General features: G+C 44.4%; 1 protein-coding gene across 4 annotated transcripts in view; it reads left to right on the top strand.

Annotated features, from left to right (window-relative positions):
• Positions 1 to 793: 793 nt before the first annotated feature.
• LOC106565744 (FERM domain-containing protein 4B-like) overlaps positions 794 to 12066 on the top strand; it is a 65463-nt gene continuing 54190 nt past the window's right edge. The window contains exon 1 of one of the 4 annotated variants that reach the window (XM_045691829.1): positions 794 to 1077. The gene's annotated coding sequence lies outside the window, so the exon portion shown is untranslated. The remainder of the gene's footprint in view (positions 1078 to 12066) is intronic. The other 3 variants (XM_045691828.1, XM_045691831.1, XM_045691830.1) reach the window with 3 other exon arrangements.

Raw genomic sequence — 12066 nt, 5'->3', positions numbered from 1 at the left:
CCACAAAGAGGGACAGGAACATTGCAATTGGCTCAGAACAGGGCAGCATGGCTGGCCCTTAGATTTACACAGAGAGCTAACATTAATCTCTCCTGGCTCAAACCGGAGGAGAGATTGACTTCATCACTACTTCTATTTGTGAGAGGTCTTGACATGTTGAATGCACGAGCTGTCTGTTTGAACTTCTGGCACATAGCTCGGACACCCAAGAATACCCCACAAGACATGCCACCAGAGGTCTCTTCACAGTCCCCAGAACAGACTATGGGAGGCGCACAGTACTACATAGAACCATGACTACATGGAACTCTATTCCACATCAAGTAACTCATGCAAGCAGTACAATTAGATGTAAAAAAAATATAAAAAAATACACCTTATGGAACAGCGGGGACAGTGAAGCAACACAAACATAGGCACAGACAGACACATGCATACAAACCCACAATAACATACTCACTATGCACAAGTAGACATGGATTTTGTGTTGTAGATATGTGGTAGTAGAGTAGTGGCATGAGGGTACACACTTAATATGTTGTGAAATCTGTTGTAAATGTATTGTAATGTTAAAATTTTTTTTATAACTGCCTTAATTTTGCTGGATCATAGGAAGAGTAGCTGCTGTCAATAATAAATATTAAACACAAATTTAGAGCTACGTTTGCAGAGCAGAGACTGACAGAGCTTTGTTTATATGGACTATAGTTCAGCAGGTCCCGCATCGCTTGTTCGTGGACCATGCATTTGGTCAGGTCATGCCAGCACTGGCACAGAATAAATAGTGAGAAATTCGTCTTCTCTGAATTGGCTGAAGGATACAGGGGAGGAGGCAGAGAGAGTGAATGGATGGGACTGTGGACGATAAGGATATGCGTACCTAGTAGACAGCTTCGCTTTCTGGACCCAATGGATCACTAGCGAAAGAGCAGCGGTTAATTTTACGTTCTTTATTCGTTTTTGTGGGCTACAGCCGGAGCGAACGCCGGTGGAATAATTAGTTTTTATCGCTGCCGGTAAAAAAAACCTGTTCATACAAAAAGTTCAATTCGACCATAACGGCGACAATAAAAAAAGGTAAGGAACTATCCAGTTTCTTTTCAAACGGATCAATCATGCTTTTGATGGTAACTGAAGCAATGTTTATCAAAAGCCATACTGATTGGGCTGGCAACCATCTGTAATTGTGCCATGCCCATTTTATATGATGTATGGTATAAGTTATATTTTCATCTGCATTGTAGGCTACACTATTTTTTTCTTCAACAATAAGTAAACCTATGTAAAACAAGCTCGTAATTGTTCTGTTCACTCTGTTCTCTTCCTTTATCTTGTTGCATTGTGCATTACTTGGCACATCTTATACACTTAAAACTATTTTAAACACTCTAGTAGCCAACAGCATGAATACGCCTACCTATTGTACCTAGACACTTTATACAGTAATAAGTATTCCCCTAGTTTATAGGTTGTATTTAGTTTATGCCATTTCATCATTGGAAGTAATGTTAATTTATTAGTTTATCTCAAGAAAGAGATAAGATCACCCAACAATATGAGAAAAAGAAGATAAGAATGCAATTCTTTTCATCACCTTCATTTACTTACTCCCACAGCTGCTATGAGGTGATGACCGACTGAGGTATCACACCAAAACATGTGTACGCTTGTTTTCTAATAGACATGCTGCTGTTAACATGCACGCAGGGTGTTGATTATGTCAATACCATGTCCAGAGGGACAATAAAGGCATAACAGACAACATACATTCACACACACAATCACACACACACACACGCACGCACGCACACACACACACACACAGGCTGAGACACAAACAAACAGGTTTTAAAGTCACAGACTCACAACTTCTGCCTGAGTTTCCTGTTTCCTGGGAAAGACAAACAATGGGAGAAAGAATGTGATATCCTGTATGGGGTTTGTGTCACTCTGGACTCAAGTACCAAAATAGGCCCATAAGAGGAATTAGACTGTAGACTTGTAGGCTACAGATAGGCTACTCAAACCATTAACTTTATAGGACAGAAGCTACAGATAGGCTACTCAAAGCATTAACTTTATAGGACAGAAAAGCCACAACTAACTGTAAACAAGATGGATAGGTAGCCTACAAAGTTTGATTAATAGACCTCAGTTTACCTCAGCAGCTCAGTTCACTCAGGTAGTTTAAATAGCTGTACATGCTGAGGACAGGCAGTGCTAATGTGCCTGTCCTGTCCCTGTCACTATACTGCATGGGTCTGGTTAGTAAAGGGGACAATATTAAATTAGAGGCTCATAAAAGAAGTGTCACACACAGATACACACAGACACACATGCACGCGCACACGCACACACACACGTACACACACACTACATTAGAGTACAAAAGAAGGACAGCATTTTGTTTACTTCAGTCTGGGATGTTCAGTTGGTTTTAATGGGGTCAGTGCTTCCAATTCAATAAAGCTATTAACTGTCACCTAAGATTCCATTGCTGGTGCTCCAACCTGGTCTCAGAGCATTTTGTATTATTCTGTACTTAAAATCTAAAACACTCCCTTTATTATTTTATCTTACATTTCGTATGTTGTGTATTAATTTGTGGCTGTCCATCGCCCAATTCGTATTATATGTTACACATTTGCAAAACGTACTATATGTTATGTATTTGCACAATGTACTATATGTTACGAATTTGCAAAACGTATGATATTTTACAAATTATAGCTAGGTGGCTAACGTTAGCTAGGCTAGGGGTTAGAGTTAGGGGTTAGGATTAAGGTTAAGTTTAGGAGTTAGGTTAAAGGGTTAAAGTTAGGGTTAGGGGAAGGGTTAGCTAACATGCTAAGTAGTTTGAAAGTAGCTCAAAAGTAGTAAGTAGTTGAAAAGTTGCTAATTAGCTAAAATTGTCATTGATGAGATTCGAATTCGCAACCTTTGGGTTGATAGATATTTGCGTTATACACCCACATATCCACCCCGACCAACCACCTACTTTAGTTTTTGCTTTAAGTAACCATCTGTCTTATGTAACCATACCAAACATAACATATCATACTAGTGGTTAGAGCGTTGGGCCAGTAACCGAAAGCTTGATGGATCGAATCCCCGAGCTGACAAGGTAAAAATCTGTCATCTGCACCGAGCAAGGCAGTTAACCCACTGTTCCCCAGGCGCCGAAGACATGGATGTCGATTAAGGCAGCCCCTGCACCTCTCTGATTCAGAGGGGTTGGGTTAAATGCGGAAGACACATTTCAGTTGAATGCATTCAGTTGTACAACTGACAAGGTATCCCCCTTTCCCTAATTTGAGTGTCCCGATATGTTACGTCTAGTCTATGAGACCAGGCTGGGTGCTCAGCCAGCACAGATAAGAGTTATTTGCTAATCAGAATACATTAATTCATGGAGCCATTCATACAAACTAGCCTTTCAGAGAGTAAACAGTAGAAACAGAGGGACCTTTTCTGTCTAGACGTAACTTAGCCTACAAAGGCAACACATGCACAAACCTGGGTCTGAGAATAGTGTTATTATAATTTCCCACCTTTAGACCCAGCCTTTCTTTTGTCTTGAGATTTGGTTATGAGCATTTTCTGTTTTTCACACATATCATTTGAACGTTTTTCATGCACATAGAGCAGGAGGATTGGTAGTTATTAGATTCTGTGGTCATGCAGGTGTCATCTGACAGAGTGAGCAGGTCCTGTTGAACAGGTTTTCCACCCAGGTCATTCCTCTAGTCTACAGGATATACTCTAAACCCCTTACTGCGTACAGATTTCCACAAAAAGACAAAATAGGAAAGAAAAGGAATAATGCAATAAATTGATGGCATCTCTCTCTTCGCAAAATTCTGTACTTTCGTAGAGTTTGAAATAGTTTGTTTGTACTTCAGCATGCTTACTTTTATGAATAGGCCTAATAGTGTGGCTACTCAACTTGATTATGGTGGGTTCTAATGTAAGTTTATGCCCCAAAGCAGTGCTGATCAATTCCACGGTGACAAAGTAATGCTGAGACTCCGATTTGTCACATTAAAATGCATGCCAAACCAAAACCAATGATTGCAAAGTTAAACAAACCATGCAACTCTATGCACAAGGATGCCTTTTAACAATTTCCACACGGTACTCTACCCTGAACCTTAGTCACTGTTGCCCTATGTACAGTACATAGTCATTGAACACTGGCCACTTTAATCATGTTTACATACTGTTTTACCCACTTCATATGTACAGTGTCTTCAGAAAGTACTCATACCTCTTGACTTATTCCACATTTTGTTGTGTTACAGCCTGAATTCAAAATGGATTAAATAAAAACATTATCACCCATCTACACACAATACTCCCTAATGACAAAGTAAAAATAGTTTTTCGAAATTCTTGCAGATTTATTGAAAATGAAATACATAAATATCTAATTTACATACGTATTCACACCCCTGAGTCAATACTTTGTAGAAGCACCTTTGGCAGTGATTACAGCTGTGAGTGTTTCTGGGTAAGTCTATAAGAGCAAATGTTGCACCTGGATTGTGCAACATTTGCCCATTATTCTTTTCAAAATTCTTCAACCTCTGTCAAATTGATTGTTGTTCATTGCTAGACAACAATTTTCCGGTCGTGCCATAGATTTTCAAGTTGATTTAAGTCAAAACTGTAACACTCAGGAATGTTCACTGTCTTCTTGGTAAGCAGTGTAGATTTGTGCTTGTGTTTTAGGTTTTTGTCCTGTTGAAAGGTGATTTCATCTCCCAGTGTCTGTTGGAAAACAGACTGAACCAGGTTTTCCTCTAGGATTTTGCTTGTACTTGGCTACATTCTGTTTATTTTTTTATCGTGAAAAATACCCCAGTCCTTAAAGATTACAAGCATACCCATAACATTCTTGAACATATGGTGAGTGGTACTCAGTAATGTGTTGTATTGGATTTGCCCGAAACGTAACACTTTGTATTCAGGACAAAAAGTTAATTGTTTTGCCAAATGTTTTGCTGTGTTACTTGTTGCAAACAAGATGCATGTTTTGTAATATTTGTATTCTGGACAGGTTTCCTTCTTTTCACTCTGGCAATTAGGTTAGTATTGTGGAGTAACTACAATGTTGTTGATTCATCCCCAGTTTTCTCCTGTCACAGGCATTGAACTCTGTAACTGTTTTAAAGTCACCATTGGCCTCATGGTGAAATCCCTGAGTGGTTTCCTTCTTCTCCAACAACTGAGTTAGGAAGGACGCCTGTATCTTTGTTGTGATTGGGTGTATTGATACAACATCCAAAGTGTAATTAATGACTTCACCATGCTTAAAGGGATATTCAATGTCTGACTTTTTCTAGCAAGGCATACTAAAACCTCCCAGATATGCATCTGTTGGTCACAGATACCTTAAAATAAAAGCTATGGATGTGGATCAGAAAACCAGTCAGTATCTGGTGTGACCACCACTTACCTCATGCAGTGCGACATATCTCATTCACATAGAGTTGATCAGGCTGTTGATTGTGGCCTGTGGAATGTTGTCCCACTCCTTTTGGTAGGAACTGGAACACTCTGTCGTACACGCCGATCCAGAGCATCCCAAACATGCTCAATGGGTTTCATGTCTGGTGTGTATGCAGGTGTCAGGCGGTGAGTGTAGCTGGTGCATGAAGTCAGGCGCAGGAGACCAGAGATGAGTGAACAACGCAACGGGTTAAAAACATGGCCCACCTTGCCTGACGAGGATTCAGTCCCCTCGCTGCCCGGATGTACTCCAGGTTGCGGTGGTCAGTCCAGATGAGAAAAGGGTGTTTAGCCCCCTGAAGCCAATGTCTCCACGCCTTCAAGGCTTTCACCACAGCCAACAACTCCCGGTCCGCCACATCATAGTTCTGCTGCGCAGGGCTGAGTTTCTTCGACAGCACTTTGAGATATCAGCTGATGTAAGAAGGGCTATATAAATACATTTGATTTGATTTGAAGAAAGCACAGGGGCGGAGCTTCGGTGGCGTGCCCGGGCGCTGAGAGAGCCCGGCTCCTATCCCAGCCTCAGACGCGTCCAACTCCACTATGAACGCCAAAGAAGGATCCGGATGGGTCAGCAAGGGAGCCGAGGTAAACAGAGCCATTAGTTGACCAAAAGCCCTGTCCGCCTCAGCCGACCACTGCAAACGTACAGGACCCCCCTTCAGCAGTGAGGTAATGGGAGCCGCCACCTGGCCAAAACCCTGGATAAACCTCCGGTAGTAATTGGCAAACCCTAAAAACCGCTGCACCTCCTTTTCCGTGGTGGGAGTCGGCCAATTACGCACGGCTGAAATGCGGTCACTCTCCATCTCCACCCCTGAGGTGGAAATGCGGTACCCTAGGAAGGAGACGGCCTGCTGGAAGAACAGGCATTTCTCAGCCTTGACGTACAGGTCATGCTCCAACAATCGTCCTAGCACCCTGCGCACCAGGGACACATGCTCGGCGCATGTAGCAGAGTATATCAGAATGTCATCAATATACACCACTACACCCTGCCCGTGCAGGTCCCTGAAAATCTAGTCTACAAAGGCTTGGAAAACTGATGGAGCATTCATCAACCCGTACAGCATGACTAGGTACTCATAATGCCCTGAGGTGGTACTGAACGACGTCTTCCACTCGTCTCCCTCCCGGATACGCACCAGGTTGTACGCGTTCCTGAGATCTAGTTTCGTGAAAAACCGGGCCCCGTGCTTTGACTCAATCGCTGTTGCGATGAGAGGTAGCGGGTAACTGTACCTCACCGTGATTTGATTTAGGCCTCGATAGTCAATACACGGGCGCAGACCTCCCTCCTTCTTCTTCACAAAAAAGAAACTCGAGGAGACGTGTGAAGTGGAAGACCGAAGGTACCCCTGACGGAGGGATTCGGAGACATATGTCTCCATAGCCGCCATCTCCGCTTGTGACAGGGGATACACGTGACTCCTGGGAAGTGCGACGTCTACCAGGAGATGTATCGCACAATCCCCCGTCGATGGGGTGGTAATTGAGTCGCCTTCTTCTTACAGAAGGCGAGAGCCAAATCGGAATATTCAGGGGGAATGCGCACGGTGGAGACCTGGTCTGGACTTTCCACCGTAGTAGCACCAACGGAAACCCCTAAACACCTCCCCGAGCACTCTCGTGACCACCCCGTGAGAGCCCTCCATTGCCACGAAACAGTGGGATCATGACAGACTAACCAGGGTAGGCCTAGCACCACGGGAAACGCAGGAGAATCAATAAGGAAGAGACTGTTTCTCTCCTTATGATCCTCCTGCGTCACCATGCCCAGGGGCACGGTGACCTCCCTAATCAACCCGGACCCTAATGGTCGACTGTCTAGGGTGTGAACTGGGAAGGGCATATCCACTGGTACAATGGGGATCCCTAATCTATGGGCAAATGATCTGTCAATGAAATTCCCAGCTGCGTCTGAATCAACGAGTGCATTACACTGCGAATGCGGGGAAAACTCAGGAAAAGTAAAGTTCAAAAACATGTGGGCAACAGAGAGCTCTGGGTGAGCATGGTGCCGGCTCACCTGGGGTGACACGAGAGTGCCCTGCCTTCTGCCTCGACTCCCAGAGGAACTTCCCCATCACCGACCGGCAGTGTGCCCTCTGCGGCCACAGATGGTGCATGAAACGGAACCTCCTCCGGTCTCCCTTAAGCGCAGCACCTCCCAGCTCCATCGGCGTCGGAGCGGTGGTGCTGGGGGATGGAACCGACAGACCCCGATCTGGACGTCCGCGGGTAGCTAGCAGGTTATCCAACCGAATGGACAGGTCCACCAGCTGATCGAAAGTGAGGGTGGTGTCCCTGCAGGCCAACTCCCGACGGGCGTTCTCGCGCAAACTGCAATGATAGTGGTCGATCAGGGCCCTGTTGTTCCATCCCACACCAGCGGCCAGGGTCCGGAAGTCCAGAGCAAACTCCTGGGCGCTCCTCGTCCCCTGCCTCAGATGTACGAGACGTTCACGGCAGGTGAAATCTTTGAAGTGGTCCAGCGCCGCATCTGCTTCTCCCCACACAGCGTTGGCCCACTCCAGGGCTCTCCCTGAGAGGCATGAGACGAGGGCGGACACCCTCTCTTGGTCCGAAGGCGCCGGGTGAATGGTTGCTAGGTAGAGCTCTAGTTGTAATAGGACACCCTGACATTGTGCAACCATCCCATCATACTCCCTAGGGAGGGCCAGACGAATCCCACTGGGACTGGGTGAAAGAGGGGCGAGTAGTGGAGGCCTTGGTTGCACTGGCGGAGGCGCTGGAGGACCTCCCTTTCTCTCTCAGCGATCCATAGTCTGTAGAACGCGATCCATGGTGGCGCCGAGATGATGGAGCATCGCCGCTTGCTCCTGGACGCTCTCCTCGACCCCAATAACAGGGGTACCTGCTCCTGCTGACTCCATGACGACTGGTGTGTGATTCTGTCAGGCGGTGGGTGTAGCTGGTGCATGAAGTCAGGCGCAGGAGAGCAGAGATGCGTGAACAACGCACTTTACTTGAGAAGACAGCACAAAGTAACAATACTAATGTGCGAACAATAACGGTTGCCACAAAACACGGGAAAAAACCACCCGGAAACGTACCGACCTTTACCTCAAAGACATGGGGGAAACAGAGGGTTAAATACATGACCAGTAATTGGGAAATGAAAACCAGGTGTGTGGGAAACAAAGACAAAACCAATGGAAAATGAAAAGTGGATCGGTGATGGCTAGAAGACCGGCGACGTCGACCGCCGAGCGCCGCCCGAACAAGGAGAGGAACCGACTTCGGCGGAAGTCGTGACAGCAGGCCATGGAAGATCTGGGACATTTTCAGATTCCAGGAATTCTGTACAGATCCTTGCAACATGGGGCCATGCATTATCATGCTGAAACATGAGGGAATGGCGGTGGATGAATAGCACGACAATGGGCCTTAGGATTTTGTCACGGTATCTCTGTGCATTCAAATTGCCATTGATAAAATGCAATTGTGTTCGTTTTCCATAGTTTACGACTGCCGATGCCATAACCCCACCACCACCATGGGGCACTCTGTTCACAATGTTGACATCAGCAAATTGCTTGCCCACATTAAGCCATACACATTGTCTGCCATCTGCCTGGTACAGATGAAACCGGGATTCATCTGTGAAGAGTATACTTCTCGAGCATGCCACTGGCCATCGAAGGTGAGCATTTGTCTAATGAAGATGTTTATGACGCCGAACTGCAGGTCAAGACCCTGATGAGGACAACGAGCACTCAGATGAGCTTCCCTGAGATGGTTTGTGACAGCAGAAATTCTTTGGTTGTGAAAATCTCCAGTTTCATCAGCTGTCCGGGTGGCTGGTCTCAGACGATCCCGCAGGTGAAGAAAACGGATGTGGAGGTCTTGGGCTAACATGGTTACACATAGTCTGCGGTTGTGAGGCCGGTTGGACGTACTGTCAAATTCTCTAAAATGACATTGGAGGCGGCTTATGGTAGAGACATGAACATTAAATTCTCTGGAAATAGCTCATGTTGACATTCCTGCATTCAGCATGCCAATTGCACGCTCCCTCAAAACTTGAGACATCTGTAGCATTATTTTGTGTGATAAAACTGCACATTTTAGATTGGCCTTTTATTGTCCCCAGCACAAGGTGCACCTGTGTAATGATCATGCCGTGTAATCAGCTTCTTGATATGCCATAATGATGGATTATCTTGGCAAAGGAGAAATGCTCACTAACAGTGAAACAATTGAGGGAAATAAGCTTTTTCTGCGTATGGAACATTTCTGGGAGCTTTTATTTCAGCTCATGAAACATGGCACCAACACTTTACATGTTGCAGGGGGGTGCAACTCAATATTAGGAAGATGTTCTTTATTTTTTATACACTCAGTGTACATACAGTGGCAAGAAAAAGTATGTGAACCCTTTGGAATTACCTGGATTTCTGAATAAATTGGTCATCAAATTTGATCTGATCTTCATCTCAGTAACAACAATAGACAAACATAGTGTGCTTAAACTAATAACACACAAATTATAGTATTTTCCTTGTCTATATTGAATACATCATTTAAATATTCACAGTGTAGTTTGGAAAAAGTATGTGAACCCCTAGGCTAATGACTTCTCCAAACGCTAATTTGAGTCAGGAGTCAGCTAACCAGGAGTCCAATCAATGAGACAAGATTGGAGATATTGGTTAGAGCTGCCTTGCCCTATAAAAAACACAGTTTGCTATTCACAAGAAGCATTGCCTGATGTGAACCATGCCTCGAACAAAAGATATCTCAGAAGACCTAAGATGAATAAATATTGACTTGCAAAAAGCTGTAAAGGGTTACAAAAGTATCTCTAAAAGCCTTGATGTTTATCAGGCCATGGTAAGACAAATTGTCTATAAATGGTGAAAGTTCAGCACTGTTGCTACTCTCCCTAGGAGTGGCCGTCCTGCAAAGATGACTGCAAGAGTACAGCTCAGAATGCTCAATGAGGTTAAGAAGAATCCTAGTGTCAGCTAAAGACTTACAGAAATCATCTGGAACATGCTAACATCTCTGTTGACGAGTCTACGATACATAAAACACTAAACAAGAATGGTGTTCATTGGAGGACGCCACGGAAGAAGCCACTGCTGTCCAAAAAAACACATTGCTGCACGTCTGAAGTTTGCAAAAGTGCACCTGGATGTTCCACAGCGCTACTGGCAAAATATTCTGTGGACAGATGAAACTACAGTTGAGTTGTTTGGAAGGAACAAACAACACTGTATGGAGAACAAAAGGTGCAGCACACCAACATCGAAACCTCATCCCAACTATAAAGTATGGTGGAGGGAGCATCATGGTTTGGGGCTGCTTTGCTGCCTCAGGGCCTGGACAGCTTGCTATCATCAGTGGAAAAATGAATTTCCAATTTTATCAAGACATTTTGCAGGAGAATGTTAGGCTATCTGTCCGCCAATTGAAGCTCATCAGAAGTTTGGTGACGCAACATGGCAACGACCCAAAACACAGAAGTAAATCAACAGAATGGCTTCAACAGAAGAAAATACACCTTCTGGAGTGGCCCAGTCAGAGTCCAGACCTCCACCCGATTGAGATGCTGTGGCATGACCTCAATAGAGCAGTTCACACCAGACATCCCAAGAATATTGCTGAACTGAAACAGTTTTGTAAATTCCTCCTGACCGTTGTGCAAATCTGATCCACAACTACAGAAAATGTTTGGTTGAGGTTATTGCTTCCAAAGGAGGGTCAACCAGTTATTAAATCCAAGGGTTCACATACTTTTTCCACCCTGCACTGTGAATGTTTACATGGTGTGTTCAATAAAGACATGAAAATGTATAATTGTTTATGTGTTATTAGTTTAAGCAGACTGTGTTTGTCCATTGTTGTGACCAAGATGCAGATCAGATCAAATTATATGACCAATCTATGCAGAAATCCAGGTATTTCCAAAGGGTTCGCATACTTTTTCTTGCCACTGTACAATGCAAACAGAAAAATCTCAAATGATTTGTGCATATTGCCCTCTGAACTCCCAGTCTCTCAGAGAAGGCAACTGTCGCGAACATGTCAGAGGCTTGTTCGCGGTTTACAAGCAGTCCCCAGGCAGAGCATCTCTGGACCTTTTCCTTGTTGGCGGTTTACAAGCAGCCCCAAGGCAGAGCATCTCTGGACCTTTTCCTTGTTGGCGGTTTACAAGCAGCCCCCAGGCAGAGCATCTCTGGACCTTTTCCTTGTTTTACGTCTGACATTTGTCCTTCCACAGGACATCCTGTGTAAAACAAATAGTCTGTAACTTATTTTCACTTACAAAACCATGGACACACTGAACTGTCCCGTTGTCCATTTAGGAACAGTCTTTTGAAATACATGAATAAACAGAATGTTTTTGTTTGATCTAGCAGACATTTAGCAATTAAATGTGTTTCTTTTTCCTGTTTGATTTTCTTTTGTGTTATGGTTTTTGAGTGACCGTACTCATCCTCCTTCATTAGTGCAAGGTTTGAATACCTTGGCTTACTGACTGACGGTGACATACATTTCTTTCTCCTCTTTGACTACTCGTGT

The sequence above is a fragment of the Salmo salar genome, chromosome ssa12 (assembly GCF_905237065.1).
Source record: "Salmo salar chromosome ssa12, Ssal_v3.1, whole genome shotgun sequence".
Classification (NCBI taxonomy): Eukaryota; Metazoa; Chordata; class Actinopteri; order Salmoniformes; family Salmonidae; genus Salmo; species Salmo salar.
Note: the sequence above shows the minus strand (reverse complement) of the source record. Positions and strands in the feature narration are given on the sequence as shown.